General features: G+C 44.9%; 1 long non-coding RNA gene across 2 annotated transcripts in view; it reads left to right on the forward strand.

The window, feature by feature from the left end:
- The window catches only part of LOC138689433 (uncharacterized), a 50,258-nt gene that overhangs the window by 12,275 nt on the left and 23,167 nt on the right, over window positions 1-14,816 (forward strand). Inside the window, exon 3 of one of the 2 annotated variants that reach the window (XR_011328271.1) lies at window positions 1,446-2,243. The exons of the other annotated variant lie outside the window; for it this stretch is intronic. This is a non-coding gene — a long non-coding RNA (uncharacterized lncRNA). Of the gene's footprint in view, window positions 1-1,445; window positions 2,244-14,816 lie in introns of those variants that run through there. 2 annotated transcript variants of the gene reach the window in all.

The raw sequence follows: 14,816 nt of genomic DNA on the forward strand, positions 1-14,816 counted from the left end.
CAGATAGTCCTTCCTAGCTTGCCTGGGCAGGGAAGTTTGCTTGCATAGTTGTGTCACAGTAACTGCTCTCTGCAAGCTGCACCAGGATAATTCCCTGCATGGGTTCTGCAATAAAAGCCATGGCTGCACAGAGACGTGCTTCCAGAATAAGAGAAATTTTATTCCAGAATAATATCCAGGCAGGATATTTTACTGGCCTATCTATAGGGATTAATTATTCTAGTACAGCTTTTCTGGGAAGGTATTTCCCTGTAGACAGGCCCATGGAGGGTAAAGGGGAAATGTGAGCTTGTTGAGGGATTAGGCAGAAGGGTGGGATGTTTAAAGGTTCAGCTAAGCTTCAAATAAATGAATTGAAACCTTTGGAGGTTTCCCCATTGCTTCTCATGGAGATCAGATCACTTTTATCAAAGAGAGAACAAAAAGGACTGAGATGCAAATTTTTTCTTACTAAGTTGGTTAGTTGGAGAGGGAAAAAGAGAGAAGTGACTTCAAGAGGAAAAGCAGGTTACATGGACTTTAGATTATGTGATTTTGGAAGGTGTGAGTCATTAGGAAAGAAGAGGGGGGAAAAATCATTTTCTCTGGTCGCTATGCAGTAATGCAGAACAGTTGTTCCTGTGTTTATTTCTGTGTTTTCCAGCATGGAAATTGCTGGCATGCACCATTGTGAGATAGGGATAGTGCAAACTCAAATAGAAAAGCAAATATTCACCAATACAATAGCAGCTGATGCCAGCTATAACACCTGATGCAAATATGTTAAACAGAGAAGGGGGGATCATTAAATGAGACAAGTATTCTTTTAACTTTCATTTCCTGAAGAGTTTTTGATTTTTGGGGGTTTTTAAGAATAACTGGAACAACTGGACTGGAAGTGCACACCAAGTAAGGGCAGAGAGAAGAAATCTTTGATTTCTCCTTTTGTATTACAGAGTCTGAAAACAGAGAAAAGTAGTTCATTAAAAATAGGTGCAGCAGGAAATTGAATGGTTTATTCTTCTTACAGTGTATTAGTATTTTGAATCAATATTTCATTAATATAATTCACTCTTACACTCCTTTCTACTTTTTCTTAAGAAAAATTGAAAATCAAATACGAGCAAAACCAACCGTTGTTTGTGTTCCTCCTGAAGGTCCTCTCTCCTGTGGGTGTTTGTCCCTTTCCCCCATTTTATTTTCTTTTTAAACCCTGAGGTTGATGAAAGTCAGATTATTATCAAATTGTTTGTATTGCTGCCTACACTAAAACCAGCCCTTTTCAAGGAAATTAACTTAAAAGCAGCCAAGTCTGCTGACATGGTATCGTCTGTTGAAAATGCCTCTGGTCACGGCTGCTTTTCTCAGATTGGTTACAGGTACATGAATCATTACAGCATTTTTCTCTTGCTTTCTCTGACCTTGGTTTTTTGTTTGTTTGTTTGTCTTTTGGGTTTCTTGAGCAGATTCATAGAGCAGAGTCACACAGGAGATGTCACAGCATTAACCTGGGCTGCCAAGGAGCAATTCGTTCCACACCTTGTACACAGAGCGTTCAGTGCCACGGCTGCTCCGGGCCCCGTTAAGAGTTCATATTCCTGTGATTGTTGTTAATGCTCGTAGAGCAGCTCTGTGGCCTCTGGCCTGCGTGCCATGTGAGGCTGCAAGCTCGCCGAAGCCAGAGCAACCTCAGCACCGGTCTCTGGTGTACGGTAGCTAGTGCTTTAGCCTGAGCATCCTGACTAACAGTGCCAGGGCAAATCCCTGCTCAGGTTATTGTGTCCTTGGTCTTTGTCTGTTTACTTCGGCGTATGAGGGCACTCTGTGCAAAGGCAATCCAAAGCTCACCAGACTGAGACATGGTTTGCTCAAGGACCCGAATGCAGCATTTCTCCTCCCACCTGGCCCACCTCTCCCTCGTGGCTTGGCTCCCCATGGTTCCCTCCCTGGGGAAAGCAGCTGCTTTTGTGCAGACGTGGGGCTTGTCCTGACCCTGGGTAAGGAGAGAGCCGAGAGCACAGCTGAGAGCTCTCAAAGGCTTCTGGGTTGACCTGTGCAGGTACAAAGTACACAGCAGGAGAGCATCTGCCTACAGGGAGTACTGTGGAGGACTTGTAATGCTTGAATCATTTTTGTCTGCTCCTCTGGTGCAAAATGGACAGATCCCAACCCAGCACGTAGCAAAGTCAGGTGCTGGATTCTCTTCTGTCTGGATACATTACCACTGACTACAGCTCCTTCCCATCCTGGAAGAATCCTTTGCTCTGCGGACGGTAGGGCAGCAGCACAGTGCCCAGGCAAACTGTGCTATGAAGGACCTCTGTGTGCAGTTGTGCGCCTTGGCAGTGCCCCACGTTTGGAGGCTTCGGACCCCGTGTGTTTGTCTGTCCCTAGTCTCACGAGAGGGACAGGAGCGGAGCTCGGATCCAAGTACAGATGCTAGTCTCCTGTATAAAGAAAAAACTGGGGTTTGGGGAAATTTCTCTTTCTGCATCTCTAGTCCCAGCCTTAAACTGTCCCTCCCCATCCCACAGAGTTACCATCTCCCCTAGCATGGATGTATTTGTTTTTCACTGGTCCTTCGATAATTGCATTTCTTCTCTCCCAAAGTTTAACTCTTCTACAACGGAGACTCAAACGTGTTTTCTCTATGTTCATGGCTAGCCTAGCAGAGCCATTCAGACAGGCTAAGAAAAGCCAGCCAAGCAGGTCAGAGAAAAGAAAGCCTTCATGTGCTTTGTGGATTCCTCTCATGGTTGGTGAAACTGGCAGGGCAGGAAAAAAAAATGTGTTTGTCTGTGTGTGTGTATGTGGAAATCTTTGTAGCTCCAGTCTAGACCTTCCCTGCTGTTCAGGGAATGAGGGAAACTGCAGCTGAAGCAGCAAGGCTGGGTGAAATCATAATAGTCCCATTGACATCAGCCTGCGCTCGGCAGACGTGCAGACCCAACAGCCCGTCAGGGAAAATGTCCCACACTCGCACTGACACTGTTGTGACTGAGGGACGCTGGCTAGCACCAGTTGTGCTGCTTTCTCATGCGACAGCTGAAATACCAACCAGGACACTTCCTCTGAGCTTTAAGTAGATCCAGGAGAGCTGTCGATCAGATGTTGCGTAAGTAAACAGCACTTTAGCACCCCATTTATACAGGAACATGTATGAGGTATGATGAGAGTAGCTTTTCCTTCCGTAGTGCCATCAATGCTCTCCACTTCTGATGTGAGAAAATCACATACGCTACCCTGGAGACTGAAACACGTTGAGGTTGGCCAAAGACGGTGCGTTGAGCCATATGTTGACCCAAATCATCAGGAGATTCTGTGGGTTTCGTGTCCCAGCTTTGTTGCATTCAGGCCCTCCCTTGTGTTTGTCAGGCTTCCAGGGACTGATGTCTGGCGTTCCCACCCTGTCTGCCACCCAGTCCCAGGGAGCTTGTTTTCTGGAACAGGAGCCTTTGATTTTTCATTTTGAAATAACTTTGGGGGTTGAAATTTCTTTCCTGGGTGTTTTTTTAAGATTTCAGATGAAAAGAATAAAAAGGCTGTATCCAAAACAAAACCTTTTATGTTGGGGGCAAATGAAATGTTTCCCCTTTTTTCTCCCCCCGCCCCCCTTCCTTTTTCCTAATTTGATAATGGTTTAAAATGCAAACTGGAGTCAACCAGAAATGATGTTACAGTCCTATTATCCTCTTTTTCCTCCCTTTCCTTGGCACTGATGCGTTGCACTGCCTGCATCCTGACTTCCCCAGAAGACACTTCCTGGGAGCCTCTTTCTCCTTAGAACTCCAGCTCCAGCTCCCCAGGTTGTTCCTGTATGTACCAGATTAATGACATCAGCTCCACCAGTCTGTATTTGCGGCTGCAAAAATAGCAAGGTGGTGACTCAAAATGAAGAGTGCTTTCCAAGTGGTTATGTTGTATTTAGTATATTAACCACCACCCCTCAGAGGAGGCGGATGAATGTGGAGGAGGAAGAGGTTGTTTTGGAGATTTTGTGTGAAACTTCTTTTGACTGACAGCATTCTGTGACAGTTCCCAAAAGCAGTGCTTTTTACTGGCTCCTGCATTCGCTTATCTTTTGGCAAATCTCCTCCCCAGCCTGCTGCCTCTCCTCCTTGGGATACTGAGACATTGTAAAGAAACAACAAAAGAAACACCTGGCACGCTACCCCCGTGGCACAGGGACACAGGATGAACGCAGCTCAAGAGTCAGTTCTCAGCAGATGGGCTTGTAGCGGAGCGACGGCTCCTGCAGCCTTCAGTGTCATTTTGGCCCTGGTGACCTGAATTTTGATCATGTGTCCCTGATTATTTTCTGAGCTGCTGCTGACTTTTAAGACCTACTGCATGGCTAACTGATGGAAAATAAAACCTTTATAAGCGCTACCGGCAGCAAGGGTGGGGGAGGATCTTATTATGAAAGCCATATATGGCACACTGGCCTATGCTATAACTGTGTATTTCAATTGTGCTCTGCAAACTTTGCCCCTGCAGACTGATGGAAAATGGCTAGATGGAGCATGGATTCATTTTCTAAAGGAAATGAGGATATAAATTCATTTAAGAAATGACATGCCAATTTTTCTTGCTCTGTTTTCCTCTCATAATAAACGGTACAGCTGCCAGGAATTTTTGTGAAAATAACACTTGCTTTCTTTTTCCCTTTTTTTTTTTTAAATCCTGCTCAAATGTTGTAAAAGACCCAGAGCCAGATATATCATATTCAAGATCTCAGCAGAGGTAAACCGCACTAAACAAATTAAGAACTGTCCCTGTCCCCATTGACTGCTGACAATGATAGCACCAGAGGCTGCAACATTATTTCCTCAAAACCTGGAGAAAATATATAACCCATTTACTTAATGGACTGAGCTATAATGTCATCAGTTAAGTGAATTCCGTGAATAAAGAACAAGATGAAGTAATTGCTTCCAAAACATTTCTGGAATGAAGTAAAGCTTCACAGTGACTGGTCTCCTGGGGTCCCATTGATAAACTCTTTTGAGCAAAGTTTGTTCTTCTGTGATGCAGAGATCCTTTTCCAGGTGTTGTTAAGGACTTAATTCACTAGCCAGTGTTAAAGGGGGCAGCTTGATCTAACCCCCCTGTGCCTAGGTTTGTGGATTGCCATCTTAGTTTGGTTTGAAACATAGCAGCTGGAATAAGAGCCCCCTCTAACCACACTGATTAAAATTGTTACAGAGGCATAGTGCCAAGTGCTGTTAAGCTTGTAAGGGGTATAATAAAGTCTTAATGCCTCCAAAATACACTGGTCTAATGATCTAAGCACAACTCCAGAAGTCAGGCCACTTGACCTGTGTCCCATGAGCACTATGCAGAGCTGGGAGGTCGTTACTGGTATGTGTAACCCGTGCTGGGTGGTGCAGGCGGAGATGCGTGTACCCTCATGAGGTTGGTACTTGCGGCAGTGTAGATCGGCACTGGAAGAGCCAGGAACCACCACCACCACAGAAAAGTGGCTGTTGTGCCACTAGGATCCAAGCCCATCCCTCTTTGTGGACACAGGGGGCTGCTGGCTTCAGCCTGTAACCCAGAGCTGTGCTGTGCACTATGGCCGCGGCTTTGAACACCAGCCCCGTGCCTCCTACTCTTCACTTTGCCTCCAATTCCCCCTGTGGCCAAATTCTGGGGGAAGAAAATCTGAAGTGTGCAAACTGGCATGCACAGGCTGTATTTCAGCTATATTTCTGGAGGTGCTGAGCACCTGTAGGTCCTATGTACAGCAGTTATAAACACAGCCAAGAAATGACACGGAAAGCTGGGGTGTGTGTCCTAGCTGAGACAGTTTCAAAACAAATGAAGAAACTCTACTGGTCTAATGTTGCAATCATCACTCCTTGACTGCTGTGGGAGACCAGCAGAAGCAAGGTCTGGAGCATTTGCAGCTTATCTTTCACTTGGCTTTGGCTTTTTTCTTAAGAGGCAAATAAAATGGGAGAGAAAAGGCTAGTATGCCATCCCACAGCAAAAGCAGAGAATTAAAGGCTTACCTTGCCAAGTAGCTTGGTGATCTGTCTGTAGAGACCCTCTCTTTGCTCCAGGATTTCAGGGGTGTTGAGCCTCTGAGATCTAGGTCTAGGGCTTTTTTTGATAATGAAACAACTGTTGGAAATGCCATTTTTGTAGCCCACAGGATAGAAGAGTTGTTTTCCTGAATCTTTGCAGCTTTTACTGGTAACCTGTGACAAAATCAGAAGACTAGGTTGGAAGGGACATCTGGGGGTGATCTAATCCGACTGTCTGCTCAGGGAAGGGCTATTTTCAAAATCAGATCAGGTCATATAAAATAATCAGTTTAGCCCTTCATTATAATTTTTAGAGATTTCTGCCTCTGTAGCCACACAAAGAGCTAATCTGGCATTTGGCACAATGGATTAGGCAGAAATTTCCAGCTCCAGAGCAAAAGGAAGACAGGGGCAAGAAACTCTTGAGGTAGGTCAGCTGTGGGCAGGATAGCTCCTTTCTTTGTCTGTGGCAGATCCATTTGGCAAGGTTCCCACTCCTGATTCCCATCTTCCCTCTTGTCCCCACTGCCTGGCTGACGAGAGTCGTGGGACCCTCATGGTTGTGCAGAGTGAGAAACGAAGTGTTTGTGTGGCTGTGCTGCTGGGGTCAAAAACCTTGGGGAGCGGGAGCAGGAATAGGAGTGATAATTGTTCACCAACTGTGCTTACAAAGCAAAATTAGCAGCCTTCCCTTGTTCCTAACTCTTCTTCCTTATCCTTTGCACAATGCGCCTATCTGCCCTTCTCATGTGATTTTTGTATTTCTCTCAGCAATATTATTTGCACAAATTTTTTTTTCCCCACATGCTTATTTTTGTGGCTGCTTCACATTGGCTGAAATATTTAGTTCTTTCCATCTGACTTAGAGGTTTCTGATCTTACAATTACTCTGGAAAAATTTAAGTGCTTAATGAACATGCAGCTACTGGAAGGGAAGAGAAAAAGGAAATATACCATCACATTCTTTTTGTTTGACAGAGAGGAGAGCCCTGTGGTACAAAATGTGCAAAAACGGGTTTCATCAAGAGATCTGGATTCTCTTCCCATCCCACTGCCTTGTGTGATTTCCAGCCAGTACCTGATGTCTCTAAGCCTCCTTGCCTACCTCCTGCTATTGTGTCTTGCTTTTCTTTCCCATTCACTTATTTTCCTCTCTGTTGAGGTGGTGAGCAGCTTAAGGCAGGCACCATCCAACCTAAAAAGTACCTGTGTCAGCTAGCAAAGCACCTGCCCTGTGATCCCTTTGCACTCAGTGGGGAAGAGAGACACCTCAGAATGATTCAGATCTTGAGTGGGATAAATCACAGCTCTTAAAAAGCCTTTTTCGCTCCATTAGCTGCAGTGGGAACCTAAAGCTACTGTGCTGCTAACCTGGACAAAGAACAGCTAGTGAGAACCTATGCAGGCTGGAGCATATGCAGTGTTTATCACAAGCAGCTCAGCTGAAAACTTTAACACCTAACTGTAACAAATTATAATGCTAGGAAAAGCTACTTTTCCTGGGTTTCTTTCACACAAAGAATCTTATTGCTGAATATGACTATCAAAGCAAGCAGAACAGAAATGACTTGAGCTCTTTTTTGTAATAGCAGTGAAGGACTGTAAACAAAATCAAGCACTGTTCTTCTGGGAATAAATAAAAGAGCAGGGATCTGTCTTAGAGCAACCCTGATGGAAACTCAGAGGAAACATAAGGCCTGATACCGTGTTTGCAAGGTGAAGAAGAATAATGAAGATGCAGTGATTGGAGGGGGGGGGGGGGGGGGTTGACCTGGCAGATAATTCTTTAGTGGACGCAAATATTCTGTGTAGCTCTGCATGATGAGCAGACTGCCTCATTATAGCCGACCTAGGTGGAAGAATTACTGTGAAGGGAAGGGGAACTGCATGGTGTTTAGCTACCTGGCTTCTAAACAAAAAAACTTGTGGGATTAAGATAGCGAAATGTTGAATACCAACAAGGAAGTCTCACTTAAAAAAAAAAAAAAAAAGAACACCTACCCCCAAACCTCTCAATAGGCCAAATGGCCTTTTGAAATGTGGTATTTTATCTGACAACTGCAATAGTAATGGAACATTGAACTCAGTAAGGGGTTTCTGAAGGCAGTTGCAACTGCTGGGTGTGAGGATGGAAGAACAGGTCTCTGTTAGCTCATCTGGTGGAGTCACCTCTCTTTGTCCATCCTCGTCATTTTCCATACACCCCTGCTGCCATCTTCCCCCCTTATCTTTGCTCCTGTTACATCTCCTTCCAGTTGGATTGGTTTTGATAGATACACTTGCTCCTCAAAAAAGCACATACTCATGAAGATAATCTGTTATTTGCCACTATGACTTTGTGTGGTTTGTTTCCTTCCTACTGTGTGTTGGGGTCATCTTTAGCTTTAGCTCTGGAATATGGCAGGTCTTTTTCTTTTCTTGCTGCCCTGTGCTTGTGCAGTGCCTAGCACTACAGAGCTCTATTCTGCTGCCATAAACTCTACAATGAACCACTCCTGCTTGTGCTGAGTTGGAGGACTCATCACCCAGCAAGTGGGTGACAGTCTCTACAGTAGCTAACAGAGCTACTGGTTAGGTAAAAGAGCAACAAAATTCTAATAATTAATTTACTAAAGCCTCTTCTCATGGACAGATTTCCTGCTACAAAATTATGACTCAGGCACCACCATTTTCAGTGGTCCATTCTTCAAAGGATGAATGTTTTTCACTCCACAAGGTATTGAATCCATTCCCTAGGATGTATTAGGTATTTGTGCAAGCACCATGTCGAGGTGGTGTTGTTATGGTAACTCTTCTGTATTAGTCTCGATTCCGCATATAGTGCAATTATGAATGCTGTTGTTTTAAAATAATCCGAGCTGTCTCCAGTCCAGGGAGCCAGCATTGCTCAGTAAGACCTGCACATCCACACTGAGGCAGAGCTGCTTTACCATATGTTGTTAAAATAAAAAGTTGATGAGGGAAGATAACACATCAGAAATATTTCTGTGGAAAATCAGTGGAGAAGTCCACATTTCCCGTGAACTTTTCTACACAGCTATAAGACAAACACCTACTTTTTTTTTTCCTTTTAAATTAATTCAGCCTTGGTTCTCAGGTAATCACATGAGTCCAAATAAGCAAGACTGCACTGTACTAATTGAAATGATTATATAAGGTGTGATACTTACACAGAGGTGCTTTAGAAAAGCCCACTTTCGCCCAAGTCTGTCAAGGTCCAGAAATTGTTCAGCCATGCCAGACCTTCCTCAGCATATCCCCCAAAAGCTAGAGGAGGGAGCTGGAAAGCGGAGGGGCATGTGCAAAGCGATGGTGTCCCTGTGTGGTAACTTCCAGGGTTCTCAGGCGAGGCGGCAGGGCCAGCGGGAGGCCCAGGGCAGGGTAAAACCCGCTGACCCTCACCACTACGCGGGGACGTGCTTCTTGCCTTCTCTAGCAATAACTGTCTGCCCTGAGGCATGCGATGAAGATCTCCGCAAGCTCACCTCAGGAATAGCTCCCTCAGACTTGGTCAGGAAACTGTTAACCTTCATCTCTGTGGTAGAGATGGTCCAAGCCAGCATCCTGACCTGCAGAGCCCAGCGTGCTCAAGCTGCAAGCAGTTTCTTCAGATCAAAGTCTGAATTTCAGAGCTCCGAACTTCCTCCTAACTTGCAGCCTCCAGCCCAAAGCCTCTTGGTCCTGGCCAGCGGCTGCCTCTGCCACCTTGGCCATATACAGACCCCTCCTGCGAGGTTTGTGCCGACGTTGATGTAGTGGCCCACGGTGCAAGGACCTCCTCTTGCCCCCTCCCTTTTCAGGTTTAATCCACTTTTCACTTCTCTGGATGTGAAGTAGCTCAGATCTCAGTGCAATATTAAGGACACACAAAACCACTGAGGACGGTGGCTACAGCGTCCACAATTTGCCTCAAGGCTCCAAAACATTCCCTGGATGTTGCCCAGGGGACTATAAATCCACTTCTATCTCTCCAGACTTTGAAGGACAGACATTTTCTCTTAAATAGACCTCTGTTTTCATTCCCTTATTTATCTGGAGCTGACACTTTAACACAGTAGAAGCAGCCAGGCACTAAAAAACAGAGAGAAACTCAAGTCCTTGACTTCTTCTGAGACTTGCAGCCTGTGTTTAAGAAGAAAAAAAAAAAAATCTAGCAAACAGAGAAAGCGCTTTTACAGATTTGTTTCTTTGGCTTTTCTAAAACATCAAATAGGCAGAGCAAAGATTAGCAGTTTCTTCTACTTCATGAGATACTAAAAAAAAAAAAAAAAAAAAAAAGAAAATATTCACAGAATAAAAAAAAGAAAGAAAAGATTCAGTACCCAAGGTGTTCCTTCGGTTTCTTGGGAAAATGTGTAGCGAGGCTCAAGATTGTTTGTCTGCATTGCAAACCTTCACACTGAGCTTTTGAAAAATGTTTCATTTAACTAGATACTTGACCATTTGTGTGGATAATATGTCTCCAAAATGAAGGGAGGAAAGGAGGAGGCAAGGAAGAAGAAAGGAACTGTCTTTGCTCCTATTATCTTCAAAGACTGCAATGTTTCTGCAGGGTTTCTAGATAAACTGTGAAGGAGAGCTCTCCCATCCTTTTCCCCTGCTCGGGGAGACGTTGTCCTCCACCCCGTCTGGTGGAGGGCTGATTTCACTTTCTAACCATTTGCTGCAGCATGTTTTACCAGGCCTCAGCTGCAAATAAACCAGATTACCCAGCTGGGCTGGCCTCAGCAGAGAGTATTACCACTTCCAAAGACTGAAATCAAGGCATTTCGCTTCACATTCAAGTACTGAATAAGGCAGAAACCAGTAATAGGGGAGAACAGTAAGATGGCCAGACATCCAAAAGCGCTCCGAGCTGCATGGGATAAATGGTATCTCTGACTGTGGCAAGTTCCTGTTCTTGCACAACTTTGGGTGGAAGTGCCCCGTTCGCTTTTGCTGCTAACAACGCGATGACCGCTGTAGGTGTGAGCACTGTTAAGTCCTGAGAGGGTGCAGAGAGCAATTGCGCTGCTTTCAGATTGGGCAGTCAGAAATGAGGAAAGCAGTGACCAGAGAGGAAGGCAGCTGCAAGGACATAATTTGGTCCAAAAGCAGTTTGAAAAAGTCTGGAAAGCAGTTTGGGTGTTGGTTTGGCAAACAGTGCACTAGTCATCCTAGCAGGCCTTGCCATTCCCTTCCTACATCAGTGAGGGCTTCACAGTCTCTGTAAAACCCACCCATTTATTGAATCACTCAGATAAGAACTTGGGGGAGTTTCAGGCAGGCAGGTTTGAAACTCTTGGCCCTGGCCTTGAAGAGGAAAATGAAGCTGGTCCTGAACACGGTGGTTCTCACGTGGGTTTTTCTGTCGCCACCATGTGAGGCTAGCGCGTGCATGCAACAGGCACAGAGCCACAGCCACCAAACACATCCAGACTGCCAGCTGGACTTCAACCAGACATGCAAAGGTGAAATCTTATCTCCATGCCTGAGAGAAAACAGGAGGAGATGCAGATGGTCCCAATAAACCATTGCAGGAAACAAAGTACACTTGATAAGGAGCAAGGGAAAAGGAGGACGAGAATTCCTAATGTCAGTGATTCTGTTAAAGACTTTGACCATGCCTTATGGGAAACTGCAAAGTTAAAATATAAATAAACTGACTTTAAAACCTCAATATTGCAACAGTAGCGGCTGAGTTGAATTTAAATTACCTTCTGTAATTCTTGGAATGTCTAATGCTCTAAGAAAGTGTGATGTTTTTCTTACCTCTTACGTAACTTTTTTTTTTTGTCAAATTTCTGAAGCAGTGTATCAATTTTATTTTTTTAAGGCAGAGATCATCAAGCCTGTTATCAGCTGCTTACAAATAAGATGCAAGGGCTAGGCATAAGGAAGGGAACTAACAATTCAAAGAGTAGGGGATTCTTCTCAAAGTCTTGTCCAAGAATCCTAACTCTTTTCTCAAAAGTCCCTGAGTATCTAAGAAAGATAGGGATGGAAGCATCGTATTAGTGACTGTCATTTTATTTTATTTATCTGCTGAGTGCAGTGCAGAGAGGGAATCATTTCCCAGCTCTAAATTACTGTAGGTCTTGTCCACAAATAGGACGTAAGTGCTGCAGACTGCATTGTGCATTTGCTTTTTGCATTCTAAAAGACCCATTGGCTTGAGAAAAAGGCAGTTGTGTATCTGCTCATAAACAGTGAAAACCAGACAGCCGCACACATAAGATCTAATTTGACGGCTTAGTTTTGTCTTCACCATCTGAATAGGAATGAGTATTACATCAGCAAGAGCACAGTCTAGCCTCCTCAATAGCTCAGCATTTTGGGGTAAAAGTCTGTGCAGACCTGCAATATTCTGTCTTACTGATTAGAATTAATTTAATAATACTATTATGCCTCTACTGAACACAAAATGATTCTATAAACCCTGGTGGGTTCCCCCCCCCCCCTTCTAAAACAGTATATGAGAGAAGTAAATCTATGGGACACTCTTAGACTGACTGCTGATTCATTTCTGATTCATAAAAATAAACAGATAGCAAGACATATGTCTGAGCCAAACAGCATTTACTCTGTGGGAACATGTAAATGTAATAACACTCTTTAACAGGGTTAAACAATATTAGCCCTCTGATTTGTCATTATTAGTGTCACTAATTCTAGTTTCATGAACATCACTGAAAATATATGGCACACAAAAAACAACTACCATAATGTGAGCACATCCATCTGTCTTTCCAGAAGAAAAACAGGCTTGGCAGGGACTGCAGTTCTGCAAGGATTTGAAACAACAACTTTTTATTCATTAAAATGTGGTTATGGTCTGAAAATGGACTTGGGGGAGAGGAGGAGGGAGGGAAAAAATGATCTCTCATTACAGACAGCATTTAGCCCCTCCAGTTTGTCTTCCATTGGCAATCTGCACTGACAGATACAATGGCTTATAACTGCCCCCATTGAAGCCAACGGAAAAATTCCCTGCTGTATTCAGTGGGAGAAAGACCAGACCCCAAATCTGGACTGCTGTCAACAGTGGGGAGCCAATGTCAATCTAAACAGAGCAAATTTGGTTTCTTTTCTGCCCCATGTGTCTTCAGCAAATTGCCAGCTAAGTGTTGAATCCAGACTCTTTATAGCTCTTGAGGAGAGCGGCTGGTCAGGCTTTGCCAAGCTTGTGGAGTTTGAGGCTTTGTGAACCTCGTGAAATATTTACTAGCTTTGCAGAACGTGATTGACTTTTGCAAGCCAGTTCTCCTCTGACTTCAGGTCAGGGCTCGCCTCTTTACCAAGACGCTACTGTTTTGTCTGGATGTCCATGTGCACATGCACATGAAGGCAGTGGTCGAAATGTGGCACCCGCACAGGGGTGCACTTTCCCGAAGCCACAACCTCGACCAAGTCTCTTCTCCAGCGCGTCCGTGCCTCGCTCTCCCTCCCCTCCTCGCCTGCTGCGCAGATTGTTTGTGCTGTGCCCACGAGTCTCACTTTGCACAAAGCCTGACACAGTGGGGCTTCCCTTTGAGCTGCGAGGGGCTAATACCAATAAATAACAGTACCCCGAGCGGAAGAAACGCCTCCGCTGCAAATGAAGGGCCAAGCTGTGATGAAGCACTGAGCTGGAAAGATGGACTGAGCCATCTTCTGCCCCTGCACGTGCCAAATATGCCAGTGGTAACTGCAGCCTGCGTGGGAGCTTGGGGGTACATGGGTACCTTCTGAGGTCAGGGTTACCTCCAAACGGTAACTGTACCCCAATGGTCAGTGTTTCCCAGCAGGGAGCTCCAGCTTTTTCCCTGACCCTACCAGCAAGAGGACAGGGGCTGCTCAGGGCGACGGGGGGTGACGATGGACACACACACAATGGATGTCAGCAGCAGCGTCTGGCTGCAGGAGCTGAGCTCAAAGCAATAGGAGACGGGGCCAGAAGAGGGTTTCAGAAGTACATGGCTTCTGCCTCATTAACCTGTTCTGAAAGCCACCAGTGCAGAGGAGGCACCAGAACTGCCTTAAGCAGTCTGGTCCAGGATTTCCCTACTCCTGTATGTAGTTGGAAGGATGTTTTCCTAATGCCTAACCTCAGTCGTCTTTGCTGCAAATAAGGTGATTTCTAGAGAACAAGAAGAGCAGTTGATCATTGTCCTCTTTGTAACAAACTTCTGCATATTGGAAGACTTTTATCATATCTTTCCTCATTCTTTTCTTTTCTAGACTAAACAAACCCAATTCCTACAACTTTTCCTTACAGGTCATGTTTTCCAAGTCTCTTATCATTCCTGTTTGCTCTTCTCTGGCCTCTCGCCAATTGATGTATGCCTTTCTCAAATTGTGGTGCCCAAAGCTGGACATCCTGCTCGTATTTTGCTGCTTTGGATATAGGAGGACAGTGAGGCAAACAGAATTAGCAGGAGATGAGGAGCTGATTTTTAATCCCCTCCATTATCCCTGAGCTGGATAGCACTGCTGCAGGGTTTTAGGAGAAAAAAGAGCCAAAGTGGGAGCTCACTGAAGCACTGAACATCAAATCACATCAATTCCTAGTTATGACCAACTCTTAAATTATGCCAAGTCCTAATTAACCTTGAGTTTATTACTTTGCTCAGATAAATATTCACCTGTACATTCACCTCTGATGGGGTTTGGGGGACAGCGTGAAAAGTTTGCCTCGCTTCAGCTCGACTCCGGCCAGCGCCTCTGCCTCTCCGCTGCATTCCTGCAGTCCCATCGCTGAGTGGATCACAACAGATATTGCTGTGCTGACTGCGGGAACAGGGGGAGGACACTGTTGTCATGTCCATGTTCTATCTGTCATCTACTGGT

The sequence above is a fragment of the Haliaeetus albicilla genome, chromosome 2 (assembly GCF_947461875.1).
Source record: "Haliaeetus albicilla chromosome 2, bHalAlb1.1, whole genome shotgun sequence".
Taxonomy (NCBI): domain Eukaryota; kingdom Metazoa; phylum Chordata; class Aves; order Accipitriformes; family Accipitridae; genus Haliaeetus; species Haliaeetus albicilla.